Source organism: Macrobrachium rosenbergii, chromosome 8 (assembly GCF_040412425.1).
Source record: "Macrobrachium rosenbergii isolate ZJJX-2024 chromosome 8, ASM4041242v1, whole genome shotgun sequence".
NCBI lineage: Eukaryota > Metazoa > Arthropoda > Malacostraca > Decapoda > Palaemonidae > Macrobrachium > Macrobrachium rosenbergii.
In genome coordinates this window covers 68,266,498-68,288,049 of record NC_089748.1, presented here as the reverse complement: position 1 = coordinate 68,288,049, position 21,552 = coordinate 68,266,498, and the positions used below count along the sequence as shown (strand labels likewise).

Below are 21,552 nucleotides of genomic sequence, written 5' to 3'. Positions count from 1 at the left end.
AATTTGATAATAGTTTATAAACACTTGGCCCCGAATTTCACAACCATTATTACTACTGTCATATAGACATGCATCACTACTGCCACTTTTTTTTTTATAAGTTCAGACGTATATTTTCGAGGTTAGCCTCGTTTTCTCTAATGTGAATGAATATAATATTTATATATGTTGATTATAGCTCATATTGTGCTTAATTGGACATTAAGCCCAGTGCCATGACAAGTGTTGGGGGTTATTTTCTTGTGACTGTCAAAACCTTATAGGCGCTATATATAAATAAATAAATAAATAAATAAATCTCTCTATATATATACATATATATATATATATATATATATATATATATATATATATATATATATATATATATATATATATATATATATATATATATATGTACACACACACACACACACATACACACACATATATATATATATATATATATATATATATATATATATATATATATATATACATCAAACAGGAAGGCGGACAGGAATACTCTTGAATAGTCATTTGATTACATGTTTATTCCCAACGTTTCATAATCCATGATTACATCATCAGGGTTCTAGAATCAAAAAAAAAGCATTGACAATAAAAAATTACAGAAAAAATTATGCAAAGGCAAAATCAGAGCATAAAAAATGACAATCGACTTAAAAGGAAATTTTTTACACAAAAGGACATGAGGAACAGGCAAAACCTGAGAAATTAATAAAACAAATAGAATATATAAAAGACAAGTAAAAATTATATTTAAAATATTTATGTTTTAAAACGCTAAAATTTAAAATCACATTAAGAAAACAAATAAATAAATAAATAAAACTGACTAAGGGTAAGGAGCCAACCTGTCAGTACGTGTTGGCTCCTTACCCTTAGTCAGTTTTATTTATTTATTTATTTGTTTTCTTAATGTGATTTTAAATTTTAGCGTTTTAAAACATAAATATTTTAAATATAATTTTAAAAATTGTCTTTTATATATTCTATTTGTTTTAAATAATTTCTCAGTGTTTTGCCTGTTCTCGGTGTCCTTTGTAAAATTCTCTTTAAGTCGATTGTCATTTTTTATGTTCTGACTTTGCCTTTGTATATTTTTTCTGTAATTTTTATTGTCAATGCTTTTCGTTTTTTAATTCTAGAACCCTGATTTGTAATCATGGATTATGAAACGTTGGGAGCATGTAATCAAATGACTATTCAAGTATTCCTGTCCACCTTCCCGTTTTGATGTCTGTAATTGGGCATTCCGTCCCTTGCTCACTGGTATATATATATATATATATATATATATATATATATATATATATATATATATATATATATATATATATATATATATATATATATATATATATATATATATATCGTCTGATGATGCTGCACTCTTCACAGGATGAGAGGAGTGCACAGCCTCTCACGAGGCACACAATTCTAATCATTTTTAATACTTCATGTTTATTGCCCTTGAATGTGTGAGAGAGAGAGAGAGAGAGAGAGAGAGAGAGAGAGAGAGAGAGAGAGAGAGAGAGAGAGAGAGAGAGAGCTTGTAACTAAGTAATCTGGTCTAGGACTGTGGACAGTTTTATCAAAATCAAGGCCTTGAGAAAAATATCAACATATCCCATCAACGAGTGTGTACGCTCGTCTCATCTTTCCAGCTGTCAACTTTTATTTTAATATCAACTGCCATTTTCTACACGGAATCCGAAAATGGCCTAAAATGGAAAAAAAAAAAAAAAAAAAAAAAAGACGCATTTCTGTACGTCTTCCCACAAGTTACGACAGACCTGCCTCTCGAATCGAGACTGATAGGTGAAGGGAATAAATCTGGGAAGTGTAAAGAAAACCCATGACTTTCGCTGTGAACATCTCTTGTGTCTTGCATATAAAATATATTCTAGGGAAAAACTAAAAAGAAACAAATTCCAAAAGCCACTTTCAATTGCTCATTGTAACGTTCTTTTCAAACTAATAAATATTACAAACCAACGACCTCACATCTTGGTTTTTATTTCAGGATTGAACGATCACAGAGAAGACAATTTACGAACTGACGAAACAGGTATCACAGCAGGGGGCCAGTGATTACCACACTGGAAGCATCAGAGTTTTTACCATCAATCTTGATACTTGTGAGCAAAGAAGCCGCCTTTCTGAACCCCTTGACAGGTGCTAACCATTGATTTTTTTTTCTTTTGAACAGCACAGCTTCAACATTATAATGAGATGGGGCTAAATGTACTATGACCTCTCAAAAGATGCGAGAGTCCAGCGAGTTTATAGGGTAGATTTACTTTTCGACATACCTGTGGGCAACTGGAATTTGCTAAATCATGCGTATCATTCGTGTTAATAACTAGCCTCAGTCCTGCATACATGAGGAAGACCGAACTGGATGCTTATACTCAGTAGAGAGAAATTCAAATGAAATATCAAACTGCCTTCTCAAGGGAAAATGCTGATCCCCTTTACCTATACAACTGCACGACTTTCCAAAATATATACAATGTTTCTTAAGATAAAAAGGTATTCAACATCGCAGGTGTAACTGTATGTAAATGCACTTTATACTGAATGCATAGTAATATTACCGGAGGGAAACATCATTCTGGAGAACATCTATGCTAGTAAATAATCCCTCTGGAGAACAATAACTGAACCCTTCCTTCCTGCATCGGGATGGGCCCCACCCTTTCTCGCAGCTTCATAAAAACCTCCCCTGGGTACCACATCACCCTGCCATCCCCCACCCATCATTCCCTCCCACCCACCTTTCCCCACAAGGAAGCACAAAGCGGGACCAACGTTGAACGTCGTCGAGTGCTGCCAGGCTTAGTGGGTCCTGGGTTCTGCTGCATACCCTCACGTATACCTTCCCTACCAAACACCATTTTGATGCCACTACCCACGCCTTCGCCTACCCACACAACCCCAATCCAAGTTCATCCATCCAACCACACACAAAACAAATCCGCCCATGAATCCAGCCACCCATCCGCTCACTCACCACATCACACCTCCCACATTCCATCCGTGATTTGGCGTTGCCTCCACTCTGCTTCCATGGCAGGACTAATGTATTCTGTAACTGATTAACAGCTGAGAAATGAGAATGTTTGCCTTCTCTCTCGGCCATTTTTGCTTATGGCTGACTTCCAAGCAACCAAACAACGTGCTGGCACAAATACATCCAAAGATAAATTATAACTGTTTTGACTGTAAGAGTCCACTAGGTAGAGGACAACATTTCATTTCCAAATTTTAATCATTCTCTTTAGAAAACCGGCTCTTTTGAAGGATGGTCGACATCTATACCCTACAAATTCATGCTGATGTGAGGGAAATACAAGAAAATGAATAAATTTCTAGCATAAATATGAAGATAATATACCTGTAAGCAGGTCAGCATAAGTATAAGTATTCGGCGTATGTATAATAATATCCATCTTCCAATAACAGTGCTATGAGGTGCTGAAACGTAGGAGCGCACTGTGACCAATGACCCATTTTGAAATCGATTAAAACCGCGACACAACCACGGAGAGAGAGAGAGAGAGAGAGAGAGAGAGAGAGAGAGAGAGAGAGAGAGAGAGAGAGAGAGATGCGGGATGCATTATTTACCAATTTCCACAGTAATACATTTTAATCTCAATAAACATGCCGATGTTAATCACTGGAAATATAAACTCTCTTCTACCTGGTCGAAGTATATTCGGCTATTTAATGGTTCTTACGGCTTCCTCCGTATGAATGATACTTATTTAGAACAAAAAGTAAAAATACTACGGAACTACTATCAGTAGTAGTAGTAGTAGTAGTAGTAGTAGTAGCACCAGCATTAGAGAGAGACCAGCATTAGAGAGAGAGAGAGAGGCTCTGACTCGTTTCCTGGTAACTTTTATTCTCCTCCATTTGCACTTGATCATATCCTGGATTAGATGAGAGGGTGCGAATTGCGCTAAATTATGTCTCATTTACAATGGTCTCCTCAGGTTGTTGGCAGTGTCGCTTTATAACCTGACATGGAAGTGACTTCGTAACTTAAAAATGAACGACATCATTAAGTTCACTTTCAACTTGCAAATTCACAGAACACTGAACATAAAAAGTGCAATATGTTGCATCGCCAAATATGAGTGATTTTCACTTAACCCTTAATTAATTAATGAGAGACTGCTACGTGGTTGTGGACAAGATTTATTAAAATATACGGTGTATGAAAATCTGTCCATGTTTACACTGCTGTCTGTCAACGTTACAACGTTTCATGGCATTTAAGAACGGATAACATAGCTGAAAGAATTTCAACTAATGACACCATATAAGATTAACCTCACTGCATTGAAAGTTAGTTCATATAATGTACAATGTGCTGTAACTTCATATTTTTCCAAAGCTGCCACTCAATTACAGACCTATAGGCAGATACACACACACACACACACAGAGAGAGAGAGAGAGAGAGAGAGAGAGAGAGAGAGAGGCAGTTTTAATGTTTCATGATCCACATGTCTGCCACCGATGAAGGTTCAAACAGAGGAAAAAGCCTTATAAGCGCAATTAAGTCTCTCTCTCTCAAGTCAGCTTGGGATTTTGGTTAATGCAAAAACATGAATCAATTTAGATTATTATTTAAAATAACGAATTGAGGCGGACAAAGGGCAAAAAATTTCGACTGATACAAATAACGAGTCAATTTCGGGAAAACAACAATTTAGTAACAAAATGTATCATACACGGCAAGCGATGCTTGATTAAAAATGGGTCAAAAGTTGTCAGGTTACATTATGCTTTGAATTAAGAGAGTGTGCATAGCTACCGGGTTCACTGACGCCGTACATTAACATCACGTTTCAATTAACAGAGGACACAGAAAGCAAATAAAAGGAAGGGTTAATGATTGGTCCTTCACTGTGGGAACTTGTGTGAAACTTGTCTTTCAAATAAAAGCGTTATCTTTTTTTTTTTTTTTTTTTGGCGGGGCGGCCGGGGGGTGGGGGTGGGGGGGGGGTTTCGCTACGCTCGTGCTCCCGGCTTCAGTACCGAACTCCATTGTAGAAACGGCTACAACTTAACCTGGATGTTGGCATACCCGTTAGAGAAACGTTCAACCAAAATAACGTCCGCTAGCCGTGACTCTACCTACTCACATTTCTCATACGAAGAGGAAAGAATGCTAAGATATCCTAACCCATCCCATATCTTATTAATAACTGCCAAATATGTACTACTACCCATCTCAGGGACCGCGAGTCATCGTTTTTCTCAAATATCTTTCAAACTAATGATTTGATCGAAACGTTACTTTGACACAGTGTAAAAGACACCTCCCGCTAAGTTTTGGTGTTAAATGGTGCTAGTTAAGGCGTTTACTCTTGACTTTTACAGGCAAAGTCGCATGAGTCAGCAGGCCTAAATTACGCAATCGAACGTCCGCTATCCCCCATAGACAGGAAAAGGGGGGCGGAGATGGGGAGGCCAGGAAAGTGGGTTGAGGGAGGGATGAGGAGGTGAAGGAAGAGTGAGGGACGGGATGGGGATAAAGGACGTTCGAATGCATAGTTTGGCAATGCTTGGCAACACCATGTAAGTCAAGAGTAAACGCCTTAACTAACACCATTTGACAATGCACTAAATTACCAAAAATTAGCGAGAGGTGTCTTGTACACTGTGTCAAAGTACCATTTCGACCAAATAATTAGTTTGAAAGATATTTGAGAAAAACGATGACTCGTGGTCCCTGAAATGGGTAGTAGGTTTAAAACTGCTGTCCAAATTATCCACATACGGCAGCATACACGTTAGAAAAGCTTACTTATTCGCATGAAATCTACCGCGATCAAAAACATCTTATGAAACCTCAAGAGAATCTAGGCCATGTTAGAACAAGAGTGGATAATTTCACAGGCTTGAAAATATTAAGAAGTTTAGTTGAAAGTCACGAGACAGTAAATCGCTTACATACATACAAAGCAAGGGTTTTTATGGACTGACGTCCACGACTGAACAGGTGTTCCCGAATCCTACTCATTCTTTCAAATGCAGTCCATCGCTGCCTTGGACTTCAGCCAATTTTGTTCCTCCTTCACTTTTTCTTCAGAAGTGGGGTGTCCCGGCTGCGGGCTTTCTTTTGCAAGATAAAGCAACGAGTCAGTTTATTTCCCCTTTTCTAAACTTTCACATTAAATACTGACCAGCATTAATAAAAAACAGAATGTGGCAGAAGCGATTATCCCAGCTTGGCTATCATGTTTTATAAAAACTTTTAGACCACGGATAGTTCAACTAACACAAAAATCGAATCTTTCAATTATCATTTGAAACATGCCCATTTAGGCAACAAATTATCCTTTAACAACATGCCGTATAATCCACTTCTTTAAATAGAAGCTGACTGCAGTTACTTGGAGCAGATGCAAATGTGGCACAAACAAATCTAACATTACATATTCATTTTATTCTAACCTGTGTTAATAATAAACTAAATGTCACCAAAAACTCCGAGCAAAATACAGAGATATCTCATTTGCTTAATATGGACGCTACTTAAATTCAAACATCCACATAAAGAAAGAGCTATCAGACAAAACATCTACAGATAATAAAGATTCAATAAAGAAAACAGAATCTCATTTTACAGCGTACAAGGATATCTGAACAATGAAAATAAATTTTACTCTCATATATATATATATATATATATATATATATATATATATATATATATATATATATATATATATATATATATACACATATATACAGACACTTAAATAATGCCTTATGAAATTATTACCTTTCTGTTATTTAAACAAATGGTATAAATGGAGACTCAGTATTTGCTTCTATACAATCAATAGTGACTAAGCCTCTGGCAAAGTGAATAACCCTGACCAGGAACCAATACAATAAGGATAGAAAATCAAAAGTACTCCATTTCATGGGTAGGGAGTGCTATTACCCTCGTAAGTGTAGCAGTGACATATGAGCTTATATACATATATATATATATATATATATATATATATATATATATATATATATTATATATATATATATATATATATATATATATATATATATATATATATATATATATATATATATATATATATATATATATATATATATATATATATGTAGGCTAAATAAGAAGAACTTCCAATGACGTTCAAATTATTCTGAAAGAATATTCCAACACTAGCACACTGGCTCGTTTGATATAAGGCACAGTGTTTTCATCGCCAAAACTCTCAGTACGCCCTAACTCACGTCACCGGTTTAACTGTTGTTCTTCCACCCCCATAACTCTTCCAACCAGCATCATTGCCTAACCTGAACTTTTCTTCATACAGATTCTCCACAGAGACAAATAATAAATGGACTGTTCATTTAGAAGACTATAGGGACTGGCTAGAATCCCTTTAGCACAGGATATTGATATGTAAATGAGAGAGAGAGAGAGAGAGAGAGAGAGAGAGAGAGAGCCAAATGTGGGCGGCCAGATTCAAATCCTGCCAAAAAGTCAGTGTTAAAGATCGAAATTAGTTACAATTATACAATACTAATGCAAAAGAAAACGAAATTCGCTCTATTTTCCGTTTATCAAACTCATTTCACTTACTAAATAAAAAGACGTTTTATAAATCCCCCTTACGCTGATCTGATCTTGAAAGTAACATGGTAGCTGCCTTGATTGACTTACGAAAATATTTCACAAACACAAAATCACACACATATATATGTTATGTATTATATATATATATATATATATATATATATATATATATATATATATATATATATATATATATATGTGTGTGTGTGTGTGTGTGTATGTATATATAACACTGTACGTGCTTCTCAGTTGTCTACAGAAGGATCTACAGTGATAATTTTGATTAGAAAGACGAAAAGTATTTGTGAAAAATATATACAGAGCTTACAGCTTTCGTCCATCCTTATGTGAACTTGTCAATCCACATAAGGATAGACGAAAGCTATAAGCTCTGGATATATTTTTGCAAATACATTTTGTCATTCTAAACAAGATTATTACTGTGAATCCTTCTGTGGATATATAATATATATATATATATATATATATATATATATATATATATATATATATATATATATATATATATATATATATATATATATATATATCCACAGAAGGGTTCACAGTAAAAATCTTGTTTAGAAAGACGAAATGCATTTGCAAAAATATATCCCAGAGCTTATAGCTTTTGTCTATCCTTATGTAGACTTGATCAAGTTCACATAAGAATGGACGAAAGCTGTAAGCTCTATATATTTTCACAAATACATTTCGTCTTTCTAATCAAAATGGAGCCTTCTGTACATAACTGAGAAGCACGTACGGTGTTGTATGTGTGTGTGTGTGTGTGTTTGTGAAATATTTTCCCAAGTCAATCAAGGTAGCTACCACGTTACTTACAAGATCAGATCAACGTAAGGGGGAATTATAAAACGTCTTTTTATTTCGTAAGTGAAATGAGTTTAATAAACGAAAAATAGAGCGAATTTCGTTTTGCATTAATATTGTACAATTTAACCAATTTCGATCTTTAACACACTGACTTTTTGGCAGGATTTGAATCTGGCCGCCCCCTCATTTCTCTCTCTCTCTCTCTCTCTCTCTCTCTCTCTCTCTCTCTCTCTCTCATTTACATATCAGCTTGACTTTCTATGACCTAAACCGAAGCAATTAAAATACACAATAAAAAAATCTTCCGTTTTAACACAGACGAAAACGATAGATTAAAACGATAGTAAACCTTGCTCACACGTCCTTATTTCCACCTCAGATTATTATAAAAAAAATGAGGTCGATTTCCCGATGCAACATGCTATATAAAACTCAAGGTAAGTGTACTAGTATTCACTTAAATTTTAATTTAAATTTTAAACAGCAAACTATACTTATATTTTTAAATGTCATTATATCTCTAATCAACTCGAACATAACTGAGAGCTATGGATAATGTAATATGGCAGCTAAAAGCTAAAAGGAATATGAAAATGAAGCTTGGTTTTCTTGACAAATTAATGCATACTGGCTTGTAGTTCTAAAACCCTTTATTTTCGGGGCTGAACAGTCATGATAACAGATTTACTGTGAACATCAATAATAAAGACACCCAACAATAATGACAGTAATAATATTACAAATGATAACAACAGTAATAATAGCAGCACCAAGTCTTAGGTATAATACAAACAACCGTAAACGGACACACACGACAAAATCCAATTTTAATGAAATACCAGACAAACAATTTCGTTCCTTCGCAACCCAAGCTCCAAAACCCGCCAGTCCGTGACCAACGTAACAGGATCAAGACGAAAAGCCAACTTCGTCGTTTTCCTCCTTTATAGGATCAGCTAAAGAAGACCATACAGAGAATAAAAAATGTGGGAGCGTTCAATATGTAAATAATTGTTAGAGAGAGAGAGAGAGAGAGAGAGAGAGAGAGAGAGAGAGAGATGTAGTACTTGGAGATTACTGTTACACATACTACACTGGAAAACACTGCAAAATATCACTGATCAAATCTTGTATATAAAAAGATATGAAATTATTGTTACATCATATATATATATATATATATATATATATATATATATATATATATATATATATATATATATATACATACACACACACACGCAAAATGAAACCAAATAGACAATAAAAATGGGGACAGAGAAACGGAAGACGACAACAAAAGAACGCGGAGGAAAAGGAATATGTAAATGACATTTGATGTGGACAGACGAACCTGCACACGACTGGATACCTGGGATGATACGTCACTTATGAGCAAAAGAAGCGTAACCCCCAGGGTCGAGTAAAAAGAGAAAAAGAAGGAGAGGATGAACCACGGAATACGTCCGCATCTCCTGATGCTGCATAATACTACCGACGAATAAGGCGAACACGACAAATAAAGTAGGCAATTGAGAAGGATGGGAATGTTCGCAGGATGCGTTAACACATCCGTTTACAACAATCAATCACTTAGATGCTTCGGTGGCTGGGAATTGTAGGCCACTTCTCTCTCTCTCTCTCTCTCTCTCTCTCTCTCTCTCTCTCTCTCTCTCTCTCGCACACACATACGCCGGGGATAATCACAAATTTAAAAGAAGGGACATGTAAAATACACCACAGAGAAAAATGTGGAATAGAAAAATATGTCAACAGACAGAGAGCAAAATTCATTCATTAAATAAAAATGGGGTTTCATAGTCACCTGGCATAAATGTACAAAGCGGCAAAATTTAAAAAGTTGATTTTAAAATTAACTTTTTCTGTTGATTCAATGTAGATAATTAAATTAACTTTTTCTGTTTTTATACCTTCAATTATCAAATACAACGACAAACAAGGAACATATACGCATATATATATATATATATATATATATATATATATATATATATATATATATATATATATATATATATATATATATATATATATATATATATATATATATATATATATATATATATATATATACATATAATAATGACTGATTCATTGTAGACTGATTCATTGTAGATAATTAACTATATATATATATATATATATATATATATATATATATATATATTTTTTCTGATTTTTTATAACCTTCAATTATCAAATACAACGACAAACAAGGAACACATACGTAAATAAATATATATATATATATATATATATATATATATATATATATATATATATATATATATATACACTCACGCACACACACACACACACGACTGAGGTATAATAGAGCCAGTAGCGTGACTTAGTCATAGCAAAAAGATGTGAAAGTGTGGGAGGGAGAGAAAGGCTAGGCTAACAAATGAAAGAGATCATTCCTTCGTTGTCCATTAAAGACCAGTTTGTTTTCGATGACACTGAAGCCATAATAAATATACAAAAACCATTAATCATTTTTCAGTACCGGTCTTAAAATTTCATTTCTTAGGATGTTTAAATATGCACAGCTTAAATAAAAAAAAGTACGGGAAACTTTTGTATGGTTGACGTGTAAATAATTAGGTGCCGCTTCATAACTGCTATACTCTAATGTATACAGATTTATGATATTCTGGTAAAGTTGTTAATCTCGCTCTCTCCCTCACTCCCTTAGCTTCGTATTTCACTGTACTCAGAGGCTACGGTGGACAACACTATGCAGTCAGCAAGTTGGAATATTAGTGTATTTTATCCAAAGAAAAAAAAATATAATGTATAAAATAACTTCATTGATTAAACCTTCAAGGATCAAATTCTGACCTCGACCTATAAAGGATTAGAAAACAGCTAATGAGGTTCTGTTTTCCAGTAGCTTTGTATCTTCGTTGAAAATCAAACAAACTCCCTTTAAAAGGTTTCAAAGTAGCAAGGGTAAAGCAAAACAAGCAGACTAAATAATACATGCTGAAGACTTCTAATGAAGCAGCATGAGGTTTGTTTATACTTTGGAACAGAAAAGGGAAGGTACAACTCAAATAAACTATAAAAAACTAATCCAAAAGTGAGTGGAAATAAGTAGTTTCTTCTGTAACCTTGTAACATTTGCATTAAAAAATACTTACCACCCGCATGCAACTTCAAGCTCTTGTCTCTTAACCGTCAACACTAATGGGCAAATAAAACTCTACGACCTTTCGCAACAGCCAATATCTTGGAAGTCTTCGATTAAACCAAAAAAGCATGGCGCAGGTCGTACCCCCCGACTCAATGGGATAAAACAGCTGGAGCGAAAGAGACCGATGCCCAATACCACTGCCGCTTTCTTTACTGGAATCAAAGCGGCAATCCTTAGAGGTGGGAGTGACAGGCCCCCCACAAATGTGGTTAATGATAGTAGATGGGGCCTGACACAACAGAAGACACATTACAAAACGAACGGTATAGGAGTCTTGGTGTCCTGGAGGGGCACCCGGATGGCTGGTAGTCCTTGCGGCGCACTCTCCCCGCACCCAAGTCCTTTTTCTATTAAGCTAACCCACGCTTTAAAAGGACGGTCGACTCCTTTTACGACATTACGTGCCAAATACGATCTATTACATCTTACTTAACGCGACCATCAACTGCTGCTTCTTATAGTCGTGGGTAATAGTGTATATAAATATAAACGGTAGGATATGTTTATGCCATTTAAACATTCAAATAGAATGTCAAGTTGAGATGGCAAATGAGGGAAAACACACCACCTTTTATAAATCAGTAAGTTACGAGCAGCCGGCCTTTGTCAGGAAAATTATTACGACATACGGTACTTACATAAACTTGTCTTGGTAAAACTTTCATAAAAAGAAACTTAAATAAGGGGTATCAGCTTATTTCTTCAAGTAAAGGAAAGTACAATGTGTACTAACCGTATTCAACTTTTCACTTTTCTATTCAAATCAGTTGCCACAGCTCAAAATATAACAAGAATAACAGCGAATTACACCAATAAGATAATGGACTTCAAGGAATTTTTGCATAGCCCTTGGTCTTATGCATTTGGACTTCCAAATAATTTCACCTACTACAAACAAGCTCATTCAGCTTGAAAAATGAATTACAAAATATAATTTTCTGCTTATTCTATATCGGTCATCAATATTTAATTTGCATACACTCCATACCGGTTGTGTTTCCTTAAACAATGTGACAATTTCTATGATTTTAAGAATTTCTCTTTGGGTTTTAGTTCTCTATTCAATAGTTCTAACTCGTGTTTGTATAGGTATAAATGTCATTTCTCTCTCTCTCTCTCTCTCTGCCAAGTAAAACTACAACGTAATACAGGACTGTCCCAAGCTGTTAAACATCATTAACGTTAGATACTTATACCCGGATTGGCATGTTATTGTAAATTCTTGAAGTTACCCTTTACATTTTTAAAGGTACAATCGAGTTTAGCTTCCAAACAATGATAAAAAGGAGCGGGCTGGTTTAATAAACTTCAGTATCTGGCTCTACTCACTTAAGGTGTTGCTTTTAAAGTCTTCCACTGAATTCTGCTAAAGGTGACGTTTTAAAAAGTCTACGATGTTTTCAACATTCACAAGTATTTTGGGAATTTAAGGAATTGTAAAGCATAACAGTAATTCCCTACTTCTCTGGAAAGGATTAAAAAAATAGCTTTTAAACAGACATCAAATTTAAACAGTAAACATCGTATTATAATCTTTCTAAAGTCTAACACTGCCTCGACACACTGAGGTAAAAAGACAGATTTTAAAAATAGTTTCATGTTCCCTTTCTGGACGTAGAGGTCATAAAACTTTTATATTCTTACCTAAAACACGGAGATTATCCTTCCAATTCCTCCTAATCCCCTAAATGTAAAAAACCTAATCGATAAAAACTCACAAAATGCGAACCAGTTCGTTCTTTAATGATGGGACTAATGCTAAATTATCCAATATACTTAACTATATCACCCAAACAGTCGCAACCCACTTCATCTGTTGGCTCTAATCGTTGTGTTGCCTATTTTGTGTCAAGAGAGGCGTGCCCCACTAGCATCCAAGTCCTTAAAAGTCACAACAATTAGTCTCAGGGCGAAAGATACACCCCATTATTCATTTTTTTATTCTGAGGAGTTAACGTGTCTTAGCATCTTCCCTAAATCCGGACGGGTTGGCAGGGTAAGTTGTACCGGTGTTGAAAGTGATTGATGGGTTCTAAGTACCCTATCTCTTCTTTTCCCTAGCACCTTAAGATGGGGACCTGCAGGACCTCTTCTCACCTTACATTGTAAAATTAACTATATAGGCAAGGAGACGTTGTGTCAGAAAATGGCATGTCCCCCACGTAGGCAACACTACAATGGTCGGCATTGTATGAATTACAAGCAATATAACCAAGCCACTTACACCCGTCAACTGTCATTTGTATCACGTGGCGTTTGTGTATTCATTATGAAATACAGGGCATTAAAATTCTTCAGAAGTCTTCTCTTTCCATTTCCTGTACAAACGATCTATAATCATACTCTGACCAAATATATATCACTTTTGTAAACCCCACACTTCGAAAAGATACCAGCTTGTTTTTTTTTCTTACGACACACACATATAACTTAAATTTTCAGAAGACAATTTAAAAGTAAATAAAAATTTTTTTAAACAAACGTACTAAATCATATTTCACAAACGTAAGTTTTACATAGCAAGCAACATAAGATAAACGGCAGTGTCAAAACACGCGCCTGTTGATTAACAAAAAATCAGTCATAGCAAGACAAGAGACTGTTAACGAAATGCGCACATACTCCTTCAGAACCTCTCGGCTGATGTAACAATCCGCGGGAACCAACAGTTACTGTTTGTTCCTGTCAATATTTGCCTGCAGCAGGTGGACGAAAGGTAAGACGGTGGGGCGGTTTACGGGAAGGCAAAAACATGTTCGTGTCGCATTAGACGCAGATACGGACAGATATTGTTCGTTCCATAAATATATTACCCATACAATGAAAACATTAACACTTACATGAAGCCTACAATCTCGTTAGTTAACACGGAAATCATACGTTTCATATACGTTTTTGAAACCTCACAGAAACATATTAGCACGGTCATAAAAGGATTACAATCTTCACGTTACCCCTGATTTACAAGAGGTCCCTTTGAGGACCAAGTCTAACATTTCTCACATTAAACAGTTTTTCTCACTGCAGCTCTAACGAGATTAAGGCTGATAGCGTTGAAACACTAAGCTGTCGAATTTGACGCCCCTTTTTAAAGAAAAGGAGATTACCAAGTACAACATCAAACACAGAATTATACAAATTAAACTAAATGACTAATTTCTCATTTATAAGTTGATATAAAAGTACAAATTTTTTTTTAGCTATCGGAACAAATGCCTTTTCCACAGCATATTTGGTACAGAAACCAGTTTTTACATGCATGATCCATCACACTGCTCATTTGCCAACAAAATCTAAAATAACATGAAATTTTAAAATTCGTAAACTGAAGGGCTATGATCACAATCAACAACAAAGCTTATCCGAGGGACAAAGAAATCACGAGAAAGTGTCACAGCACACTGCCAGATAATATTCGCTTTTATATCATTCAATTATACAACAAAACTAATCAATTAAGACTTTTCCACGCTTTCCCGTTCTTGGATATTTTTCTTTTTCAAAACAACTTGAGTCTCTCAGGGAATCTAAAATACAAGGTCAAGGAGCAAAGGTTCAGTCCTTGGCCTTACGAGTAAAATAGAACAACAAGGCAAGACCTTGATCGAAACAAAACAAAATTCGACGAAACAAAGTGACTAAGAGAACAAAAGGTCGAGGACAACTTGGCGATGAACTGATGACAAAAGGTTGTTGCGGATGGGATGACAAGATGAAATGATAAGAGAATGATGGCATAAAAGTAACAGAAAAGGAGAAAGAAAACAGTCACATCGCACATAATAACGAAATGATCTAAGCAAGAAACATTAAAAAAAAAATGACAATGAAAGGAAAAGAAGTCAGTATTTGGTTGCTAACCACCGGTAGGAATCCACCGTCAGATTAGAAACCCCTTTTCATATCCCTTATTACGTGACAAAGCCCTTAAACGGATCGAAGGATGTACACATCACGGTCGCCTCTTGCAAAGCAACAAAGAGGATGGCGTAACATATCAACTACAAATACCGAAAATAGAAGGATTATTCCTTTCCTGTCTGAGCAAGGTTAGAAGGACCTAACAGCAGGGAGCGAGGAGAGACGAGTTAATGACGTTGGTGGAGATTTCAGAGGAAACATCACTAAAGAAATTAAAAGAGTAACTTTTTAATGAAAAATATTCACAATGATTGAGAGGTGATTTTACATCTCTTTATTTTGAGATGAAGATGCCTTCAAGCTGAAACTATTAGATCTGAAAATGATTAACTTATATGACTCTGATTACTCTTTGTTAATTTTTACTTGTCCAGTATTTAATCCTATAGAATTACAAGCTAAGGTAATACTCAGGGATAGGGAAGAGGTCCAGTAACTGATACATATATCCCTATAAGAATATGAATGCATATGTAGGTAATAAGTGGGCGGAGATGCAAACGTTTGGAGACAAAATCTTTGACGGACTTACATTTTGAAACGAAATATTCTCACCATCTGGTACTAACCCTTGAAAGTACTGGAGCCCTAGGAGAGCTGTTAATCAGCTCAGTGGTCTGGTAAAACTAAGGTATACTTAACTTAGTACTGGAGGATTAAGACAAGAAACGCAGGAAGAGATAAAATTCGTAAGCAACAGCCATCACAAAAACAATAAGAGTATCTGAGGAATACGTCTGTCAAATATGTGAGGTTAATTAAGAACAAATCGGTTGAAGTTCAATACAGCGCAAACGCCAGAGTTGACTTTAATCTGAGTTGTAACTCGATCCATTCGTCGTATCATACGACGTTGCCCCACTCCAAGGTCACCATCCCACAAGGCGATAGTTATTGCGTCACTTAATAGGCTTACTTCATGTGCGTCTGTTATTAATTTCACAACTCTAGTTGTGGAAACTTTAGACCTTGGGCAGAGGCCAAGTTGGGTGGATGGAGAAGGCCGTCCAGTACGAAAGCTATCTCCCTGATATGAAAACCATACCTTACAGGTATTAAAAGTTATTGGGACATAGAAATAACTTTAAACCCAAAAGTTACAGCTATCAATATAAAATATTGACCCTGGCTCTAGGTCAATCTCACAGACAATGGAGTCTCGATCAGATGGGGATTCTAATATGGAAGTCCAACCTCACAATCTCAAATATTTCTCGGAGTTAGAAAAATTCTAACCAAAAGTTAAAGTTTTCCCTAAAATACCATGACACTGAACAAGAGTCAAACTGATGGATGAAAGGGGTTGAATCTTGAATCTCAAAGGTGTTTAAGTAAAGAAGCTACTCATTACTAGGACTTGAAAAATGTGAAGCAGTCCAAGGACCAGCAGGACGACTTAAGCTTCAAGAACTAAAAAGTTTATGGACTAAGAGGACGACTCAAGTCTCGAGACATGGAAATTTAACTTTCAGTCTATGGACTAAGATGATGGCTAAAACTTCAGAACTTGAAAAACTTTAACCATAACCGAGGCAGATGACGCCGTCGACACCCGGGTAATTCTCTCCAGACATTCGTCATCAGCTAAAAATAACTATAATTATTTTTCTTAATGGAGAAAGAGAAATAGAAATTACTAAAACCTGTAGAAGTTTGCTTTGCTCTTCCAGTACTTCTTTACACGGAAATTATCTACATGCTGTCGTGCGTATAGAATCTTCCATCACAAGGCACAGGTAACTCAGAGCCCTTACCTAGTCCACTATCAAAAGGGTGAAACTAGAAAAACGGCAGAAGGAAAAATGTGCATGGTCTAACTAACGCAAAAGAAGCAATAAAACCACATTTTAAAAAACAAATATTAGCGGAATTTACAATCAAAATGTGTACACAATAAATCATAAGGATATCAAAAAGCTACTATTATTAACTGTAAATTGAAAAGATCAGTTCAAGGTTTAGTCTGCGATCCTGGAAGCAACATCAAAATGAATTAGACCATATCCATTCCATGAGGTTCAGTATTTCACGTTTGTATAACTTCTTGCCGGCTACTCATAAACCGACTGCACTGAGTCTTGAGAAACATTTCTTTTCAAGGCGATATATACATACGCATATTTACATACACACATACATGCACACACACACATGAACGCACTTTATATATATATACATATATATAATCTATACATGTATATATATATATATATATATATATATATATATATATAATATACAGGTATTTATAGGAATATATATATACAGTATTTATAGGAATATATATATACAGTATATATATATATATATATATATATATATATATATATATATATATAATATATATATATATTGTATATATATGTGTGTAAGGTAACCTTGGCAGCCACTGCTCACTGGATCGCGTCATGAAACAAAAGTGAAGATTTAAGGAGAAAATCTGGCATTTTAAAATCACACATCACTTCTTCTCCCGTTACATTCAAGACTTTTGCAAGGTTAATACCTATCAGGAAAATCTGACGCAGAAGTAGATAAATGTCACCAATTTCAGTACTTGCTGAATGTCATATATATATATATATATATATATATATATATATATATATATATATATATATATATATATATATAAAAATATATATATATATATATATATATATTATATAAATATATGTATATATATATATATCTATATATGCATATAAATATATGTATATATATATATATATATATATATATATATATGTATATATATATATATATATATATATATATATATATATATATATATATATATATATATATATATATTATACAGTGAACCACTATCCCTAACATTATTTAGTTTTAAAGTGAAAACACATAACTACAGTCATTTCCAGATTAATTTTCAAACAACAGTAATGCCCCGCATCTCTCTCTCTCTCTCTCTCTCTTACAAACACACACACACCCACATATAATATATGTATATATATATATATATATATATATATATATATATATATATATATATATATATATATATATATATATATATATATGATAGAAATCATAATGTTTTGTCACTAAGGCCGAGTAGCCAGCCACATCTTCCGCTGTTTTCACATTTATTAATCACTAACAGGGCAGCCGTCAGCTTATATGCTTCTGGCAGTGGTCTGGTAGTAGCCTTGATTTTAACCACAGCTGTGAGTGACAGGTTGAAAATTCGTGTTCTTCATGCAGGCTTATTTGCTTTGTTACTCGTACCACGGCGTTTAATGGGATTTCAAAGATTATGGAGACAAAAAACACGATGTATACGGTGGAACAGCTCAATGAACTGAGAATAATTGGAGGTAAGGGAGAACATTAAATTATTTACGAATATTGTTTGTTTCCAATAAAATCTCATTGCTTTGGTGAAAGTAAGGAAACATATATATATAACTTAAAAACTCTAAATACTTACAGAGAAACATCTATAAAGAGAACAAAAATATAAATATGAAACTTAAACAAGGAAGAAAAAGCAAACAGGGCTGACCTCCGCCAACGTAAATTCCCTATGAGCACATATTCTTATCGACGGAAAATGTCATTTGTCGGGATCCAAGCAACATCTACCCTATTAAAGGGAGACATAAATTCCAGTCATTATATCTGGTTACCAAAACCTAAGATAATGGTGTGTTGTGTTTCGGTTCCTTAAGCCTGGAACATCCCCAACTTGGCAGAACAATCTACTCGCCAAGAAATCCCTTCTCTAAATAAGTTACATTCTTAACTATCCAAAATCTAATAAATTTTTTCCAATCATGAGAGCCAGCTTTGGCAAAATTTTCGTAAGAATCCATAACTAAGTTTTCCAAAATATTACTAACATAAAGACAATCAAACAAAAACAAATTAATACAAAAGAAAAAACTGAACCTCCTTGCAGAGGTAATGACATTGCATGAAAAAATAACAGTTCAGATACTAATCGCCCTCGGCTGATCCGAAAGATCAAATGTTAAGAACCCATCGTATTTGAGACGGTAGTATTCTTCGCTACACAAGCAGTCTACGCCCACGAGTTCTCTAAGGGCACTCCCAGATTGCATACATTCTTCTAATGTGCCATGGGAGCAATGTAAAACCCTTTTAGTTTTTTGGATGGACATTATGACAAGTGTGCTTAAGTATGTATTATACTTGTAAGTAAACGAGAAAATCAGTTGATAAACTTAATAACTTCTGTCAATATAACGTGCGAACTGTGTATTGTAAATAGCAGAATGAAACAAGGTACGAGTCATGACTGCAGTCACATCAGGTTAGATCAAAATAATTTCTTACCTATTTTCAAGTCATGGTCTCTAAATCATCCTTGAAGGAAATCTAATTTTAAGTTTACAGTTTTCATGAGTTAGGAGTTACGTGAGCTCATTATCTTTAATAACAGCTGTTCAACATAGTTACTGGTAAAGAAGTTACTGGTAAAGAAGTTGCCTTAATGGTCATTACTATCATTTTTCAAGTTATGTTTTTAAGTTTGAATTTTCAAGTCGAAAAATTTGGCTCAACTAATTCAGTAAGAGTAAGTTTTATAGTTAAAGCTTTTATACACATATAAATCTATATATATATATATATATATATATATATATATATATATATATATATATATATATATATATATATATATATATATATATGAATATATATATATATGAATGTATATATGTGTATATATATGTGTAAGTATGATATATATGTGTATAATATGTGTGTATATATATATATATATATATATATATATATATATATATATATATATATATATATATATATATATATATATAAACTATCAGTAACACACCATGTACATGTTCCCACCTGTTGGTTGCACAACCTGACGCCAGCCCAACTCCCCACTTTCGCCCTTCAAAAACCTTAGAGGTCGGAGAGGATGCTTAAGTATGCCACTAATCGTACTTGATCTCAGCCACTGGTGAAATGAACTGGACTTATGCTCTGGCGTGAATTATGTATCAGCTTTTATCTCAACGGAGCATCTGAGTTGTTCTTGCCATTTCTCGTATACAAAGTATTATGGTAGGAATCCTTTCTTTTGTTACTTGTACGGAAATTCGAGCACGTTTCCCGTACACAAATGCCGTTGGTACTAGTATCCTTCTCATAAAATATGTGAAAAATAAAAACATGCTTTTTTCTTATTACGTATTAAGTGTCATTATTTTTCATGCATATATCAAAACACAAGAGGAAATGCAAAGCGGATATCCATTCTTATTAATTATACAAAACACCAAGGTAGCAGTACTGTATTGCCGAGTCTACATGAAACCTTGAAGAAGTTACGAGATATATGATTCTTTATTACGTTGACCAAACATATCTTTTAACGTGAACGAAAAGATGACTCACACTCAAGAGAGAAAAATCTGTCGCTTTGGAACATAATCAATCACACTTACTGTGCAAAACATTAGGCAATGTAAACACTAAATATAAACAAGACACGTTGTTAAGTTTACTGACATTTTCCTAATACGAAATATCTCTTCCATCGACTGGAAGATAAACTCGGCTATTTAACTACCTGCGTTGAGACACCAGATTAAGCATCGTTTATCTGTACAAGTTTATGACTCCACTCATAAAAAATGAACGGCTTGGTGTACGAAGCCAAATGCAAACTGATGGGTCTTGGTTTATTACATCCAATGCTCACGATAACGATAATCGCCTCCCGTGGTTTATAATAATATTCTTGAAGCCACAACTTGGGTGCTAGTGGAAGCAAGCGTCGGCACTCATCACAAAACCTAGTGGCTCCTGTCTCCTAAAGAAATAACCAAATGATCTGAGCGTGACACCTGCGACTAGCAGCCTCTGCAATATTTTACCTCCACATGACAGCATGATCGTCCCCCAGTAAGGCTGAAATCGTAAT

At 34.5% G+C, this 21,552-nt stretch overlaps 1 protein-coding gene across 11 annotated transcripts in view; it reads right to left on the bottom strand.

Annotated features, from left to right (window-relative positions):
* LOC136840949 (tripartite motif-containing protein 3-like) overlaps window positions 1-21,552 on the bottom strand; it is an 882,756-nt gene that overhangs the window by 128,970 nt on the left and 732,234 nt on the right. The gene's annotated exons all lie outside the window — the stretch shown is intronic.